Below are 19,972 nucleotides of genomic sequence, written 5' to 3' on the forward strand. Positions count from 1 at the left end.
CATGATTGTATAAACAAATTTGGCAATCCCGAAATATTATAAAAAGCTTCAAACTTTTGTCAGATTCTCACAGTTTGGTGTAACCAGATACAAACCTTAAATAAGCTCCAAAAGTGCTTTACATGGTGTACCTTTTAAGGGCTAAAGGTTGCACTTTTCAGAAATAGTTTCTATGCCACACCCTAAATAATTTAAGTTGGTTGAATTAACAAAAATCTTCCTCATAACTTAAAGTGGACTTTTCTTTTTCGGACGGTGTATCCAGATTTTAATTTTTTCATTTGATTTTTGAGGGTCTATAGTATGCTAATTTATATCCCATTTTTCCGGCCCTTAATTTAGTGATTAGGGTCAAAACCGGCAAAATTTGCATTTTATGGTTGTTTAAAGCTTTTTTTAAAATGACTTCGTCCCTTAAGACATCTGATACCAGAATATAACCAGTGCATTTATCTGTGATGAAAGCATGGTTTCTTTTTAGCATGGTTTCTTTTGTAACATTTGAAGCTGTCGCACACAACCATCTATGGAGAGTAAAGATTGGTACCCCAATAACATGGTTGAGCCAGTTTTTTTAAAGAGCCAGATACTTCAACATAGTAAGAGAATATTTTTAAGTGACTTTTAATTGCATAATATTATCTGTATTCATATATATATTAAAAGAATATAGTTGAGTTAAATATTTGAGAGTATTAGTTTAGTGAAACAAGAAAGACCATTGGTAAGCATCATTATCATTTTATTTACGTTTGATTGAGGAACTACCATAACAGGCCTAAAGTGTTCTCTTTTCAGTCAGCATTACAAGCAGAATGTTTTCTGGAGATGCGAAGTAAGCATTCCAAGAAATCATTAGGTCGATGACGCTGCGATTAACTAGATATCTGAATGTAAGTATCTGAATGACTGAATTAAATGGTAAAGATGCTAAGCTCCATCCTTAATTGAATCATGGACTTTTATGCGGAACCAAGATGACACGTACTCCCTGATAATGAACTCCTACTATGGTACGTAAGTTGTCTGATGGTTCCGTGGTGGAAACATACAGTCTTGATATCCTGTTGGCTGTTGTCAGCCAACAGGATATCAAGAGGTAACGATGAGAGTCGAGAGTTTCCACTGAGGTAACGATGAGAGTAATATCAGATACTTCTGGTCCTTACACAAAGTCGATATATCATCTAATGGCAAGTTACAATTAACTGGCTCAAATGTTACCTCTGGAAGCAGCTCACAGATTTCTTTCCTTCAAAGATTTTCCAATGCAACAAGTGTAGGAAAAGGATCCGGACTTAAGCAAGTGGCGGAAAAGTAGTTTGTTAAAATGTAGTTGACAAACAGCCCATTTCACAGCTCTTCAAATCTTTAACTCAAGACGATGGAGTAGCCCATTGTGAACACCAGTATTTACGACCGTTCCATCATACCCTAGAACAAGAATATGGTTTGGATTTCCGAGCACTTCTGCTGTAATGTAGTCGTAAAAACTTTCAGCAATGGCCAGATTTGTTACTTGAGCTGGTACAACATGACCAACGTAACTAGATCTTCGCTTTTTTACCAAGGAATAGTGTTCCCCTGCAATTGTTCTTTGGTAGATCTATTATCCTCTTTCTCTGTTGACAATGTTTTGTCACATCAGCCGTCGAAGTAAAAACCTGTTAAATGATCATTATCAATGTCCGAGCTCTTACTTTTAAGCTTTTTCATGATTCGATACTTTTCTCTAGCAATTTTGTTCTTATCAATCGCTAAAGATGTATCCATTTCAGTGACTAAACTTACGTCGTGCAGAACGCTAGAAGTTATGGAAATCGTGGCTTGAGGCAATACCACAAATCTTTAGCTTATTAAGGTGGTATTTGTAAGTCTCCTTCGCATTTCCTTTGCGAAGAGGATGAAATCGACGGTCCGGAATTATAGCCGCAGTCATTCAGGTTCAAGTTCCTTATCCTCATCCATTGCCTCATTATGTTCTAAGAAAGTTGATGTTAATGAGAGCTTATCACCATCAAGCTGCGATGAGTAGGACGCAGTAGATTTAGGAGTACGGAGGAATTCTTTTTTTTTTTTGAGTGATTCAATCCATATTAGACACTTCATTCTCTGATCAGCAAGATCTGTTCCTTAAAAGGGGCCGTGGATTCCTTCAAGCAATTGCAGTCTGTAAACGTGGAGCACTTACTAGCTGCTATATCAAAAAGAAAGCATGATTCTTCTTAAAACATCTCCACGCTTACTTTAGTTTCCATGCTTTTCTCTATTCTTTTATAAACAGACTTGATATCAATATAGTTTTTGTGATATGTATGAATCATAACAAGAAGACGTTTCTTTGAAACTTTCGGAATGGAAGCATCAAAAATATACCACTTGTGGCTTTACACAAAACTTTTCTGCGAGGATAGAAAATGAGGGTTCCTTGTTGGATCTGAAACAACTGGTTATTTTAGATCCAAGACGCCACCTTTCGTAAGTGCAGCATTTAACAACATCCTCTTTTGTTGGAAGCATTCTAGCAAAATCTGTAGGTGATCCGAAAATTGGGGAGTCTAATGCTCCTCACTTTGAAAATTTTGAAGACTTTGCCATATTTTGTTCCTTACGGCTAGCTAAGTTCATGACAAAAAAATTAACAAATAATAATTATTTATTAGTAGTAATTAATTAACGGTTAACAATAATGATAATCTAGAAATATGTTGTTAAAGTAATTGTTAATATTATATGCTCTCGTGTAAGTCGAAGTGGCTATTTTGACTCGACTTACACGAGATTTTTAAACTATAATTTTATAATATTAATGTACCGTATATACTCGCGTATTAGTCAGAATGTTGTTGTTTCAAAAGATTAAAAATATTTTTTAAAAGAGCTCGAAAAAAGAATATAAACAGCTGCATTTATTCCAATATCTAAAAGTATGATGAAAAAACAGTGGATTTTTGTCGATTTTTGGGTAATTTCAGGCTCCTGGCCAGAACAGAATATGTTTTCTGTGAGGCTTCAAGTTTTGTCATTAATCATACATAGGTGCAACTTTTGAACACTACTGCAAAGTGCTGTGACACTTGAAAAATTTTGACCCTTTTACTAAATTTTTGAAATTTCACGTCCCTTGTCAGAACAGAAGACAATATCCTAGGGTGGTGAATATTTTGAACAGAATTTATATATATATATATAAATTCTTTTCAAAATACAGATACACATATATATAAAAAATATACATGTTTTAGGGGTAAATGAATTTTAAACTTTAAACAAAATAAATCTGAAACAAAAAGAGATTTTTTGATGAAATTGTCGGAGCAAGATTGGGTTAACTCCAATTACCCTATTTTTTGCAACTCATCCTCATTTGACACCAGTATCAGCATAATAGAAATTTTATTATGTCCCATATCTCTTAGTTACCCATCTTAACCACAAAATTCCTGGGGACTCCTCTAAAGCACGTAATTTTTCTCTTGGCCCCTATAAGTAGTTTTCTTTAAATTTTTTGGAACGAGGAAAGTTTCTGATGGGAATCAAAAAAAAAAAAAAAAAATTGGGGGGTGCGTCGTAAGGTTTAAGAGTACCGTGTAGTAAAAAATTGGCATAAATGAGTTCTGATGTCATTGGATATATTTATCAGTGTATTTATAAGGTAACCAGCGAAATTTACAAACTTGTTCAGGTTCACTGACACGTTAGTTTCTTGATATGTTTTACAAAGTTTCATATAACTTTAAAATTGTATTTGGCGAAATTTTGATGTTATCCTATAAGTGATTAAGGATGTGACTATTCATTTTATTTATGGACTAAGAAAAAAAAAAAAAAGGCTAAAGCATTGATAATATTTATTTTTGGAAAGTAATGAGCAAATCAAAATAGTCTTCAATAATTTTCAATTCACTCAGTTTCAACTGTACCTTGTAATTTGATTTTGATCATTGATTGAGACCATCCTCTTTAACTTACTTAAATGACAATAAAAACAAAAGAGAAAAATTTGAATGTCCAGCAAATTTTCACAGTTCCATTGAAGTTTCAATCGAAACTTGCTTCGAATTTTTTGATTTTACAGTCCATCAACCTGCCAAATGTTGTAAAGATTTTTATCTGAAAACAGGTGCAATCTGAAATAAAAGTAAATGCAAACTTTGTTTAAACTTAAAGAATTACTATTTTACATAATCATTTTATTATCAAACTAATGATCTGTAAACGATAAGCTGTTATGTGAATTCATATTCACATTCATTCAGGTAGTTCTTTGCCGAAATTCAAAAACTTCAACAACTTAAAGCATAATCGTTTAAAAATATGGTAATAAAAATAAGACAAAAATTTTTTAAATATTTAAAAAAAGTTATGGCAAAGAGCATTTTGTTTTCAGCTTTGTTATTTACTGTTCGCTTCCGAGTCTAAATTTACTGTTCAAATCCGTGTCTAAATTTATTATTAGCTTCTGAGTCTAAATTTACTATTGATTTCCGAGTCTAAATTTACTGCTCATTTCCGAGTCTAAATTTAAGCCTGTTTTTGTTTTTGCACATCGAAGTTTTGTTTAAAAAAAGTTATGGCAAAGAGCATTTTGTTTTCAGCTTTGTTATTTACTGTTCGCTTCCGAGTCTAAATTTACTGTTCAAATCCGTGTCTAAATTTATTATTAGCTTCTGAGTCTAAATTTACTATTGATTTCCGAGTCTAAATTTACTGCTCATTTCCGAGTCTAAATTTAAGCCTGTTTTTGTTTTTGCACATCGAAGTTTTGTTTTATTTGGCTTTAAAATTAAAGTCAAATGACAAAAAACCTCAAAAATTCACGAAAAGTGTTAAATATCAAAATATTTTGATATTTTTGATTGGGTGTTAAAAACTTCAAAGAAAACCGGTATCATCTCAAAGCTTGTTTTTACAAAAATAGTTTTTGACTGTGCTCAATCTTAGTTCTCTTGAGTATTTGAAAACGTTCGTCTCATTGTTCCACTCAGCTAAAAGGTAGTTTTAAAGGCAACAAATTAGACGTGGTGAAAGTTTATGTTAAAGTCTATAAAATTTAAAATATAAGAGTTTTTCATTATTTTGATCTTAATGTCTATAATAATTGTTTTTATATTTTTGCACAAAAGTAATGAAACGAATTTTAAAAATGTTTTTTTTTTCTTTCTTTCTACTTGTGTTCTCCAATGGCTGACTTACTAGAAATAACTTGATGCTTTATCTTGAAAAGTGTCAGAGTTAATTTTGGATTACGCTCTTATACTCCCATTTATTTCTTAAATTTTATGGCAATAGCCATTCATTAGTTTTTTTTATTCTTTGTGCAACTAAAAATTTGAAGTGTAAATGAAATATTTATCGTGGAGTTCTTTCGTTAGGGGCCATTTTTTCTAAGATCAAATTCCAAAGGGCATTTTTCTGGAGTGAATTTTTTCCTTGTAATCTTTTTCTGGAAGGATATATTTTTCTGGAGAGATTAAACGATCAGTGTTTAGAAACAGTTTTCATAATAATCAAGTTTTGTTACTCAATTGCAATACTGCTGAAAATTTAAATTTTACATTTAAGTATCAGACCAAATTTTGAATTTTATAATTACAGAAAGACGCACTAACTTTTCGCTAACTTAAATTTATCTTGCTGGTGATATTATAAACTATGAAAAAATGTAAAAGCATGAAAAAGTATTAATAAGAACAGTAAATAAAAAAAAGTGCTATTTCTTAAAGAAATTATAGGAAGTTAAAGTTAGAGGATGTGACCACAATTCGCCACAGTAAATTTAAAGCGCGCAAATTACACTATTCCAAAATTTCGTAAGTAACATCAAAAGAATGCTTTTGGTTTCGGAAAAAAACGAAACAACAGTACCAAAGAATAGCTAATATTAAATCAGTTTTGCCATGATTACATTATTATAGTGTCTACAACTTTACATCCTTGTAATGTGTTAAGTTGCGTAAGTTTGACACCAGTATTAAAAAACAACAACTTATTGCGTCTATTGACAAGTAACTCATTACGTGACACTGCAGCTAATTGCACTTAATGAGTTTTACTTATCAACGGAAGATTGATCTTAAACGTCATCTAAGAATTCTTTAATATACTTCTAATTTTTACCATAACCATTACCATTCTTACGTGAGAATTTTTAACTCTAGGTGAGAAAGTATTTATGTAAGTTGAATTTTTTAAGTTGCTCATTGGACCACCCTACAATATATTTAGAAAGCACATGGTGTTGCAGAGATTTAATCATTAAAGTATATATTTGACGTAACGTATTTGTTATGCTTATTTATAGAAATATCATGCATTTTCAATAAAAGTTGATAGGTGTGTGTAAAAAATTCGTTTGCCCGAATGCTTCAAAATTATCTTTCAGCTTAAATGACGTCGTTATTTAAGCTGAAAGATAATTTCGAAGCATTCAAACGATTGTTACTTAACAATGGTATAAATATATGAAAACGATGGGTCTTCACAAAGTAAATATTAACATCGTTATAGTAACAATTTCTAAATGTTCAAAACAATACTTAAAAAGTAAAACAGAAGACCAAAGATTTTTATGGTTTTAACCACGCAGCGAAGACAAACATAAAAAGAGCGAGGATTAAAACTCGGATGAACTTTTTCAATAGATTGTATATTTTGTTGAAATGTCAAAAATGTTGAAAATAGATGAAAGTAATTTAAAGTATTGGAAATTAGAAACGTTCCTTATTAAATGAAATAAAATTTATCATATTCTCATTTAACATGTAAACCTCTAAATCTATCGGGCTGAATGAGACGACTGGGGTCATTTAGAATCGAACTATTTTGTTAACACAGGATGGTCTAACTTTATCTTTTAAAAATGGAATAACTTTTTTACTTTTGATTATTTTACAATTTGCTTTTTAATATTGTAATATATATCTTGGAGGTTTTTTAGGCTTAAAGATCAAAGACAATATCTTTCCGTTTTCTACTTCTAAAAGACGACCTCTTTCTATAATTCTCTTCATAACCACTTGCAAAGTGGTTGTGCTCAACATACAAGCTTCTTGACGAATATTGTCTTTTAGATCAGCAACAATTCAGGGCTATAATAAACACTCGGTGTTTCAACTATCCCTATAAAAGAAACATTCAAAAATGCTGCCACCACATTACAGGTGTATTCTCATTAGCAGGAAACACAAAATTTCTTAACATTTGGCGTGACTGTTTTCCCGTAATTATTATCGAATGTGAAAGGACCAAACACCCTTCTCTGTACTAATTGGACTTTGTATAGAAACAATAAGGTTCAAATTAGTCCAAGAGAAAGTGTCTCTGGTGACCGCTTTTAATAATAAAGTGTACAACCAGTAAATCTTATCTGTCCAAAAAAAAGACAACAAACTTCGTACCAATTATCTTTTAGAAACAAAGAACGTTAATTCAATTTCAGGTGAGCTGGGCCAAAAGTAATAAGAGTTTTATATTACTAACGAATTTTTTCATTCTTTAAGTTTTTAAATATCTGGTTCCTAAGAAAGTAAGCTTTTTATCTTTTTGAGTTCATAAGTTAGGGCATCTAATCTTATACACTCAAATTTTTTTTTTGTATTAAGTTGGCTGCGGTCTGTCTTTTTGTGGAAGGTCAGTTGTGTGATCATTTTTGCTATTCAGAATCAAACTTCGAATCGTTGATTTGCTTGGGCAAACTTTCAATAAGTATTGATAGCAATTACAATGACGTGCTGGACAGGATTGTGAGTTCTAGGTTTTTTATGAGTTCTTGGTTTTTGATAGAAATTTAATACGATTTTTGTTGAAAGTAATGTTACGAAATATTTTTCCGTGATTAATCCAGGGTTGACAAGTATATTGAAATATTTAAACAACACTTTTAAAATATCACACCGTCTTATGAATTTTGGCTCAATGCGCACGTTTCAAATGTACGGGAAATGAAAGATATTAACGGTGTACCACCTTAAAAAAAGATTCCATTTTCGCACCGCCAGAATGCATATTAAAGTAAGAGTTAATCAAGTACAGCGGAAATATGCAAACGTCATCAATTTCAAAATGAAAATATTATTTCGAAACTCAAGCGTGACAAAAATGACTCAATGCCGAAATTAGTTTTTTTTGTAACGAATTTTATTGCAACTCGTTGCAATATTGTTCTAGGTAAAAAATGTTACTCGAAATATTTTAGGGACAGAGTTTTTTTAAAAGGATTAGCTAAGTTTTCCTTTATCTTTTCTTTTTTTCGTTCATGCACGTTAACATAAAACTTTTTATGCCGTTTCTCACGTCACCAAAAATAAAAATTCCTGATTAGTAAACTTCTTTTAAATATTCTTATAAATATTGAAAGAGACGAAAGGTTCTGTTATTGTTCAGTCAACTTTTTAAGATTTATTCATATAGCTTCGTGATCTCATCTTCAAAAAAAACAACTCAAACGTTCGGTCCTGAGCGTGCGCACGTAAATTGAAACTAATTTCAAGACACTATCTATGCCGCCACCGCCGGGGAAGAACATTGGTTACAAAATTCCGTTAATTGTTAACAAGCTGAATGGTTGAATAAAGTGTTTGTAGCTTCCTCTGTTAACTTACGTCAAAGACAGTGAAAAAAAGTCATCCGCGAACGTGATGCATGAGAATATTCACGTCGGATAACGTTTTAAAAGTTCACTTTTTGGTTGGCTAATCTTGTAATTGCAATATCATTGTTTAATAATTGAATTTACGCGCGATGATGCGTCAAATTTAACGTCAATGTGCCATTTAGATCGCTACTATTGAAGTTTCCTTTAACTATACTAAATTTGCATTCGTTATTTTTATATCGCGAAGTTTTTTGTCAGTTTGTTTCAGATCTATTTTGATTTTTCAACCTTGCGAATCTAAAAATTTGTTCTCTTGACTTTTTAGGATTTGATCTTTTAATTATTTTTTTTTTAAAGTAACTCTTTTTTTCGATTTGAAAACAACTCACTCACTTTATTTAACGTCGTTGTTGCTTTCCAAATCGAAAACTCTCACAAAAAAACTATTTTTTTTTGTTATTGATTACAAAAGAATGTTTAATTTTTTTTTCTTTTACTTTCAAAATCCTGGTGGTATCTTGAATATTTGTATGAAATATAAAACAAATATTTTCCGAATTTATTAATGATAATTTCAAATAAAGAAAATAAGAACTCAATTCAATAAAAAGGAATTTGAAATTTTTCTTCATTTTTTGTTGCTTTGGGTTTAAAAACCTTTTTTTTATTATCGTGAAATGAATTTCTTGTGAAACACAAAGTAACATAATAGTTAAATACAATAATACAGTTATGTAAATAAAAATATTTTTTATTCAACTAAAAATCAATGTATGTATGTATGTATGTATGTATGTATGTATGTATGTATGTATGTATGTATGTATGTATGTATGTATGTATGTATGTATGTATGTATGTGAATCAAATATATTTACGATTGTTGGCTAATTTGATAATTGATGGAATTAGAAAAAGTTGTTTTTAGAAAGGATGCAATATGTCACGGTCTTTTGTCAAATACCAAGTTAGGAAGAAATTTTAAAATAATTTGTGCATTGTCTTATTTGGTTCTAACTCTTTTAATTGTTAACTAAAGATGGGTGTACAGGAAATCAAAATGTGACAATAAAGCCATTATAAAAGGAAACAATAATGAGATTTGCCAATAGAAAAACGGCAAAACAGAAGGTTTGTTTAACTGAGTCTTCAGTCAAAGGAAAAAAAGCCTCTCTTTAAAATTATCTTTATAGAAATTCAATAATAAAAAAAAAAAAAAAAAAAAAAAAAAAATCAGAAATGAAAAGCTAGTTTATTTCTGAGTCGTTTGAACTAAGTTCGGGTTGTTTTTGCTTTTATATTCTCAAGAACATGTACATATAAATAAATACATATTCTTGAGCATAAAATAAAAACAAATAATTTTGGTTTTAAGAATCTGAAGACAAGATTAACTTATTAGTACACCCCTTATATACTTACCGAGCAGACTTAAGACGTGCTTAGGACGTCAATAAGATGTCGTACAGACGCAGGTTTGTTTTAAGGGCGTCTGAATGACGTCTTGTATCCTGTGAAAAAAATAAAGATTAAATTTTCTATTTTACAATGAAAAAAATGAAAGATTACTTGTAGTATAAAAATCAACAAAGAATCTTCATGACAATATCTAGCTACAGATGATTAAAAAAGCAAGATTTAATAAAATTTTTTAATTATAATACATGAATTTCTAAATCTATAATTTTTTAGCTTTGTGAGCTAAAATGTATATAAAGTATAAACTGTGGTATTTTTAAACAGGTTACTCTGAACATTTCGAAAAACAAAAAAATGATAAAAAGATTAATAAGTATTTTAACACACCTATTTTATAAGAAGAGAAACTTTTGGTTCATTTAAAAATTTTATCCCTCCCCCCGCCCCTTTCTGAGATCTAAACTGTTATGCATTTATTTTGAAAACTATTTTAAAAAATATTGCCTAATGTTTAAAAAGTTGCTCAACCTACTCCAGTGGGTTAAGTTGAGCAATAAACAAATTAATGCATTTCTGTGACTTCTATGAACTCTGTTATAAAACTAAAGTTTAGCTTTGTTGTGACTTAAATTTATATTTAAATCTCAACAAATCACTTAAGATAAGAATATTTCAGATATGAATATTTCAAATAAAAATTTTAAGACTTGAATATTTCAGATATGAATACTTAAGATATGAATATTTAAGATTTGACTATTTAAGTTATGAATATAAAAATTAATAATTCTGAGGCGAAAGATAATAATAATAAAAAAAAAATACTTTTTAATCTTAAAACTAAACACAACTTTTTAACACACTTTTTAACAAAATAATACAGATACATCTAGTGTCTGTAGCTTATGGCTGTAGTGTGGTAGGAAAGACATGACTTCCATTCTTCTTTGCTAAGTTTAGTGTTTCAAAATATAAATGAGAAGATTGAGTGTCCAAAATCAATAGAACTTTATATTTAAAGGCTTTACGTGCTTAATGAAATGTTGTATAAAATTTTTTAATACTATATCTGTATCCCAGCCACTTCCGTTATCTACCCTAATATAGTCCAGTGGACCATTGTTAACAAAATAATTTTTATAATTTTTGTGAGGAAACGCAAACATTGGGGACACTGTATTTCCTGAGGCAGATACAATGATTACCATTGCAACATCAATGCCTCTTTCCCCAGATGTCATAGCAACAAAATTTCGCTTGGCTTTTGCAGCCACAATTTTTATGGGTTTTACCATTGTAGATACATCAGTTTTGTCAACATTCCATATACATAACTTCACCTAATTTATCATAAAACACTTTTACATTTTCAGTGTTAAACATTTCTCTACCAAGGCTAGTTGCTTCTGATTTCCTAATAGATAATTTAGGATTTCTTTTTAAAGAACTAGTCATCCATTTATGTTTATCAGCCATGTTACTTTCAGCCCAAGATTCTGGTATTTTGATTTTGTATTGAACAGCACACTTGTAGACAAGACAGCGAACATCTTAAGAGTATATCCATAAAATATAGATGTCATTTGCAATAAACAATTTTTTAAGGAACTTGCTCTTGGGAAAAAGATGACCTAGATTTTGAACAACCCATGGATGGGTGATTACCAGAGTTTAGCTTTGAAATAAATCTTGTTAATCCCATTCTCTTGATGCTAAATTTTTTAGCAGTTGCACTTACACTTTTTTCCCCTTCGAAACAGAACTTGCTACATCATTAAGCAGCTTATTTGTAAAAGCACCATTTCATATTTTTCTTTTATAATCATGCATTCTGTAATATATATATATATATATATATATATATATATATATATATATATATATATATATATATATATATATATATATATAATATCATACACATATATATAGGTGTGCGTGTGTGTGTATGTGTGTGAGAGAGACAGTTTGTGTCTGTTTGTATAACTACAGCTTTGTATACACACATTTATGTGTATGTGTAATATACACACAGATAAAACAGGTATATACCAATAGTCATATATATAACATATATAATATAAATAACATCTATATATATATATATATATATATATATATATATAACATATATAATATAAATAGCTTATATATATATATATGTATATATATATATATATATATATATATATATATATATATATATATATATATATATATATATATATATATATATATAATATGTATTTACATATAGTACATATAACTAAAATATATATAAAGTATGCAATACCATCAATAAACATCAGCAAACAAATAACATTTAATTCAAGAATAAATTAAAACTTATATTTATTAATTATTTGTTTATTGACTAAGTAATAATTGTAAGTATTTTTTAAAGAAACAACAATTAAATAGTTTTAAATCATATAAATATATTTCAAAAAAAAAAAAAAAAAAAAGGATTTAAGATATTATCTTGAATTTTTAGGAGTATTTAATAATGATATATTTAAAAGTGTGTATGGACCTTAAAATGTTAATCCAACGAAATTTGTTTTCCGTATCCGATAATGCCGTTTTATTATTTTTTTTCAAACCTGCTCAACTTACCCCAAAAAGATAGGGTGACACAGAAGTTAGGTTCTAAAAAGAACTATAAGACTTAGGAAAAAATGACTACGTATAATCGAAAGTCAAATAAATTGGTAAAACATCAACATTTAAGTGCCAGATAAGTGTTTTTTTAAGCATTTTAGAAAAAAAATAGCAAAAATTTTTTTTTTTCCTTTTTTGGTCCGAAATCGAAAAGTTGCTTAACTTGCTCCTTTGCTCAACTAGCACCGCCCTACCCTACTAGATACCCCAAAATCTTAAGAAACTATTAGTACTAAGTTACTTTTCGATAAGAAACTTATTAAGAGTTCGATGAATATTTCCTAAATTGTGTTCTGTTCAAGGACAAATCTGAGGATTATATTACATTGAATGATTTTGATGGAATTCAAATAATTTTAGTTGACTAAGTGTAAAACATTTTATTTTACTTGTTAACATGTTTTCAAATTGCATTTATTAACATTTTCACTCTCTCTTGAAGTTTAAACTCTTAAGAAACTTTTAGTATTAGAGTTGTAAAAAGTACCCTTAAAATAAGAATTTTTCTAGCACAAGCTCATTTTTTTTGTTTCTTATAAAACAAAAAAACAAAAAAAAAACAAAACAAAACAAAAAAGTGTATTGACATTTAAAAAGTTTTTAAGTCAATTCCAAAATATTGTTATGTCGAGTTAAATTTTAAAAAATATATTGTTATGTTGAGTTAAAAAAAAAAAAAAGGATTGGATTTAACAACTCAAGCATTTTTAAATAAATTATTGTTGAGCTCAATTTTCAATCGTATTTGTGCGCTTTTGTAAAGATTCTAACTTTCCAAACTTCTCGTTTAAATCTTACACTCAATCGTTTGATCAAAAAATGTTTTAAAACTATCTTTCTCTGTAAATTAATCCAATATTTTTCGAAAGTATCAATTAACTTGCTAGAATGTTCGTCAATTTGACTCCAGGAATTCTTAAGTGAAACTATTTCAGTAGAAAAAGTTGTTAATTACATTTTTCCCATGAAAGTTTTCAGTTATTGAAAACAGATTAAGTGGTTATCAAATACCTTAACATCAATTATAAAACGACTTTGCTTGCGATTGAGCACCAAGATAAAAGAATTTCCATTTGGAATCTCGCTTATTTTTAATGTGCGTTATGATTGGCTGTTTTTGAAAGGCAAGATCAACCTCTATTGCTCGTTATTTTAAATCGGTTTCAAGGTTGATTTTCAAAAGATTTTTTTTTTTTATTTTGTAAAGAAAATCTTGTTTAAGATAATCCAGACCAACTAAATTTAATTCCTTTAGTATGTAGTTATTAGTCTTATGATTTATAGACTCGTGAATTAACAGGAAAAAAAAAAAAAAAAAAAAAAAAAAATATATATATATATATTGCAAACTTATGTTTGTAAACCATACACTTTCAAAGTGTATTATTCGCTCTTTGGAATAATGCCATAAACAAAAATTTAGTGTATATACATAAACTTGAAAAATGAAAAAGAGCAGATATAATAATTATAACTTATCATACTAAATATTATAACATATTTATATATAATTAAACTTTAATAATTCCAACTTTAACTAAAAAAATGATTTTGGTAAATGAGTAAAAAAAATCGACGCACAAAAAAGCGTGCATAAGGACTCGTTAAACATTAAAAATGTATGTAGCCGAAGCATTAGGGGGGTTATTTTTCGTCAAACTTTACGAAGAAATAAAAAATTTTAAAAGGGGTTTTTAGTTGTTGTTTTTTTTTTCACCTCGTAATGCTGGACTCCATACTTCTAATTAAATATGTCTGTTTTTTGGTGTTAAAACTATTTTTTATAGCTTTAACAATCGTTTGGTTTTGTTTTTTGGTTTTTATTTCGATTCTCAGTTAGTATGAAGCTCACTTGTGAATAATACATATTTCATAATTTTGAACTACTAATACAAGGTCGACACTGAAAGGTTGTTAATAGTTGAAAGAAAATATCTCTTAAATAATAGATTATAAATTTCTGAAAAGAAGACATACTCTCTATTGTTATTTTAAAAACACATTTGCTCTCTTGAGTCCAAATTAAATTTAAACCTCAATTTTTAAAAATTCAGTTGTACTGGTTCCCCTGAATTAAGGAGCCAGAATTCGTAGTTCCGGCATTTTACATTAATGCGAACTTAAAAGCGCTGTAAACATATTTTGAATCGTGTTTACATGCACGTCTTTCAAATCATCGTGTTACTCGTAAAGGAGGTAGAGACCTTTAAAGTAAATATTCGATTACGTGACTTCAAGGCGCATTCATTTGATTAACACATATTAACAATGAGTTGGAATCATTCTTAAAACGTTATAAAAAATCGAAGACTGCATAACTTTACATTTAAAAATGCTGAAAAGCGAACGAATAAAAAAAGAAGTCGACGAGTTTTCAGTTCGTCGACAAATAGCTTCATGCGCAATATGTAAAAGTAGAACTGTGTTTAAATGTAGTCGGTGTAAACATGTTTTTTATTGTGGAAGAAATCATCAGGCAGAACATTGGAAGTATCACAGATACGAATGCCAGCCTAAAGTATGTCAACGAAGTGTAAGCTTTATGGGTCCAAAAGATTGCTTTATTGATGCCTCTAAAGTGAATCGCGCAGAACTCATTACCTTTATTTCGATATCGCTTTCAAAGGTAGGCCTGTGTGTGTTAGACAATTATCTCAACGACGATTTAGCGACGTGTGTATTTTTAGAATCTCGAGCTATATGCGTTGGAAAATGTTTCGATAACTTTGAAGAAAGATTAGCAACCAAATTTCTTACGAAGAAAGACACAGAGTTATATCCAGCAATTTCTAACCTGCAAGTTTCTTTTAACAAGTTAGTGAAGTTAGCGTCAGAAAATATGGAAGAGAGTAAATTAATTGACAAAGGACTATACTTTCAGCATATTTCTCGAACACCAAAATGTTTATCCAGTTTGGAGACCATATTTTCCGAAAACATGCTTGAAAAACGTTTATTTGACGAATCGATTATATCTTGCTCGTATTTTTCCTCGCGTAATTACAATACGTTAGACGGGGGTTCGTCGAGATATTACCTTCAAAATTATAAAATAATAGACCTTGAACCAACATTTAATCGACTAATAATATTTTGGACAGACGGTAGGATTCTAAAAAAAACTTCTCCCTCAAATATAGACTTACTAATTATTTCATCAATGTATAATATTTTACCATAGTATTTTTTATATTTTTTTCAATCTCTCTTTAAATGCTCCCTCAATAAAAACGAATTTTACGCAGTATACTAGTTGTTCATGTTGATACCAGCTTTACTCAAATGTTACTTCAAACGTTTGCAAATGTTAGTAAATAATAGCAACTCTTGTTTGCATCCTGCAGTACCAACTAAGCCAACGTAGGGGGGAACTGCTACGACTTTTTACATTTTTTTTACAGTGCAAAACTTTCAAATAAAGCATTGCTCAATGGTCACTGATACTTGAAAGAATTTGGTAGTACCTTATCAGCATTTTCTTTTCTTGTGAGTATCCATAATTCTCAACTTGAGTTCACTGCGTTTCTTAGTTTTAACTATTTGCAGTCGACCAGAAATTAGCAAACAGGTATATCAGGTGTTTATTTATAACGTAATTTGTAACTCTAGAATAAACTTACAGTTTCCCTTAGAAATCCAAGAGGTTTCATCAAGCAAATTGTGAGAATCTGCTATTTTGTTATTTCAAAAGTAAATAACAAATTCACAGATTTTTTCAAACTTGTTTGTCAAAGAAACGAGGTTGCCTTCGCAAATTAGTCTCGACAGCTGCAAATTAGTCTCGATAGTTGCAAATACACATCTATCCTAGCATAAAAAGTGTGCAGGAGAAGGTTCCAATATCTTCATGGCTTCAGTACTGAACTTAAAAAGCTACTGATTTCAAGCAATCCAATATTTATTTGGTTATTTTTTAATGTGTTCTCATAATATCTGATCACTTCATATCCTCGTGATATCTGATCATTTTATATCCTAAAAAAAATCATGGATGTTTAAAGTAACCTACTTGCAAGGTGCATATTAACAAAGTTATAGGATAATGTGAATTCGTATCTTATTTTTTATAACATTATTTGCCTGTCTTCACATAAAAAAGAATAGCAAACCTACTTAAAAAGCACTTATTTGTCTATTGTTGATGGTGATGGATGTAGCGAGAAAATGACTTTACAACATCATATTGTAATTTAACTCGTATCTTTATAAGATACGAGTTAAATTAGAACCTTCAAAGGAAACATCAAGAAGCATTAAGTCGACCAAATGAAGCCACTTTCTCAGCAGTCATTTTAGACTCAGTTCAAGCGCATTCTGAAATTGCAGCGTCAAGTAAAAACTTTTTATTACCTGACAATCAATGTGCAAAATGCAGTTAAAAAAAATTTTTTTTTGGCGGTTTCTATCTGAAAAGAATAAAAGTAAAAACTGAAAATTTAAAGTTAATTTTGGCTTTGCTTCAGAAAATAAAGATTGCACTGGCAGTTAAACCAAAAAATAATTAAAAATTTTGAACAAATGTTTCTATTTCAAGACTTGAAAAACATTTCTTGGCAATAAAACGAATTTCATTGACTGTTTTTATCCAAGTAACTGAAAATGTTGAACTTGCTACCCATCGGGCACGGAACGCCCGGTGGATGTTCTTAAGACCTCCTATACCCACTGGGTACTGAGTTACTTTAACTGAAAAATCTGGATATTTATAAAAAAAATTTTAAAATTAGTTCTCAAAAATAACCTGGCGATCTCATCAAAAATCCGCTGTGACTATCACGGTTCGAATACGTTTCAATTTGTTTTAGCACTTTTTGGAGATTCTAGTAACTTAAAAAAAAAAAGATTTTATCGGAAAACTTTGGGCCAACTGCGTTTGTTAAAAAAATGATTTTATCAGCAAAGTTTTGATCGAATATACACATAAATTAGGAGTTTTAGAAGATATTAGGGAGCTCTAGACTGTGCAATGGAGAATGGAACCAACACTTCTAACGGTTTAGGTGATTAGATGAATCGAAAATAAACACAAACTTAAAAAGTTTATCACAATCAACATCTTAGATAATTTACTTATAAGACTTCAAAGTTCTATAGTACGATTTATAGAGTTGAAGCACAAGTAAAATTAATAACAAACAATTCATGCAAGTGTTACAGCTGAGTCAATATTGGGGTAAGTTGTAAAAAGGCATAACTGCGGGTTATGTTGCAACTATATTATAGTCCACCATATGGTGATAGCAAAAAATATAAAAAACAGTTAAAAGCTCACGACATACATTACAGATTCATTCAACGAATGATTGAAGTGATAGTCTGTGGTAGCTTCAATTGGTGAATATGGCAGATGTGGGAGCAGTTCCCATTTCTTATTAGCAATCGATTTGACGACATGAAGTTCAACTTGAGAACGAGGATTATCTTGGAGGAACACGATACGGTTCTTTTTTCGTGATCGTTTTGTCTCGATTACAGCGTGAAGGCGGTCAAGAGCCAAATCGACGTCACTTTTAATTCTAAAATACATTCTACCATTTTTGTCCGTAATTCGCTCTGTTGATACTCATGGCGGTCATTTCACCAATAAAAAATGCCGTTTGAGATAATTTCTCAGTGAATGATCCTACTTCTGTTACCATACACACCACGTAGCCTTCTCAAAATTGAGATCTTTTGATATTCCTTAGAAAAATATCCGGTGACACTTAAACCTACTTTCTTTTCACGTTTTTGAAGAGTAGCCATGATTTATCATCCGTGGCAAGGTTCTTCAATACGGAGCTTGCTTATTTAGTTGCAAATCGGTAAAAATGCAGAGACTTTCAGCTTTGTTGTTTGGGAATCCATCCAGCCAATTTCCACTCCTTTCCAAGAATTTTGAGACCACGAGCGATCGTGGTTTGGTTGACAATGAATCGTAGGCTAGCAATCGTGTTATCAAACTTTTGTCCTTTTCCAGCGCATCTAGAAGGGCCTGGTTATTTAAATCCAATGGTCGTCCTCTTCCTTTTTCATCTGTAAGATATGTGTCGCATGTTTTGAACCTCTTGAACCATCTTTCAACTTGATTTTTACTGATTGTTACCTCGCCAAAACGTTAGTTGAGACTGCGAAATGACTCCACCGCTTCAAACCTTTCTCAAAATGGTACAGTGCAAAATGGTGAATTTGAGTATGCTTCCAACACGCACTTTTATTAGCTATAGCAAATGGAGAAAATTACCTTAAAAATACACCGAAAACACTACTTTTTTTAAACGAAAAAGAGGCGCAAAAGAAAAAGCTGCATTAGTTACAACACTCCTCTTTTGCAGAGCTGTTAAGCAACTTTTGCAAGTATTAAACGACTTGGAATACAGTGGTGATCATATAAAATTGCACACCCCATAATATTTTCTTTTAATTGCATTTTATAGCGTGTTTCTACGTATTTAATTTTAATGGTATTACTTATGATAACTTACAAGTTGGAACTTGGATTTTTGTTTGGACGTAAATACGACAGTGTGGACCTGCTCAATGAAATAGTACGTGCTGGTGGAGAATCCCATTTTTTATTAAAAGTTGGAGTTTTTTAATAAAATTCTTAAGTGAGAACTGGAACAAAGTATTGTAAATATTATTTGTATTGTACAATTTAACTTTCTTGTAGTAACTGAACATGTGGCGAAACAAAGATTGGCCTATAAAAAAAGAAAAACAATTTTAAATGTGTTATCGAATGGATCTGATATTTCTCAAATTTTGCGTCAACTAGGGTGTCCTAGAAAATTGATTCAAAACTGTCATAAACATTGAAAAATACAATACCACTGATGATAAAATTCGAAAGCCATCGCCAAGAAAAACTTCAACCAATATAGATCGCCAAACTGTTTGGATGTCTGAAAATTTTCCTTTTTTAACTTCTCTCGAAATAAAAGGCGAGAGTGAAGAATAGTTTCACGTAGTTGTATCAGCCTAAAACATTTGCCGTTGTTAACAAGAAGCCGGCTTTCAAAGCTGTATAGCAAAGAAGGAACCTCTTGTTTTAAGACAAAATCGACTAAAGCAATGAAGTTTTGCAAAAATGTTCTTAAATAAAAATATTTCCTTTTGGAAAAACGTTTTATGGACTGATGAAACAAAGTTTATTCGCTTCCAGTCTGATGGGAAAGTATATGTTAGGCGTCCTATGAAGCAAGAAAACAGCCCATTACATACTCTAAAGACGATAAAACACGGTGGGGGTAACATTAAGGTTCGGGGACCTATCCCCTGGCATGGTATCGATTCGCTAGTTAAAATTGATGGAAA

The 19,972-nt window shown here is 30.3% G+C and overlaps 2 long non-coding RNA genes across 2 annotated transcripts; one reads left to right on the forward strand and one right to left on the reverse strand.

Moving 5' to 3' along the window:
- The first annotated feature begins 6,223 nt into the window (after positions 1-6,223).
- LOC149880944 (uncharacterized) lies at positions 6,224-8,312 on the forward strand. The gene is made up of 2 exons (XR_016445933.1): positions 6,224-7,441; positions 7,605-8,312. It is a non-coding gene; the product is annotated as an uncharacterized LOC149880944 (long non-coding RNA).
- Positions 8,313-9,042: 730 nt separating this feature from the next.
- LOC149880945 (uncharacterized) lies at positions 9,043-13,742 on the reverse strand. Its single transcript, XR_016445934.1, has 2 exons — positions 13,688-13,742; positions 9,043-10,107 (listed from the first exon to the last, which is right to left on the reverse strand). It is a non-coding gene; the product is annotated as an uncharacterized LOC149880945 (long non-coding RNA).
- Positions 13,743-19,972: the final 6,230 nt, after the last annotated feature.

The sequence above is a fragment of the Hydra viridissima genome, unplaced genomic scaffold (assembly GCF_058129835.1).
Source record: "Hydra viridissima isolate aposymbiotic clone 2 unplaced genomic scaffold, HvirCarnegie_v1 scaffold_12, whole genome shotgun sequence".
NCBI classification, from domain to species: Eukaryota; Metazoa; Cnidaria; class Hydrozoa; order Anthoathecata; family Hydridae; genus Hydra; species Hydra viridissima.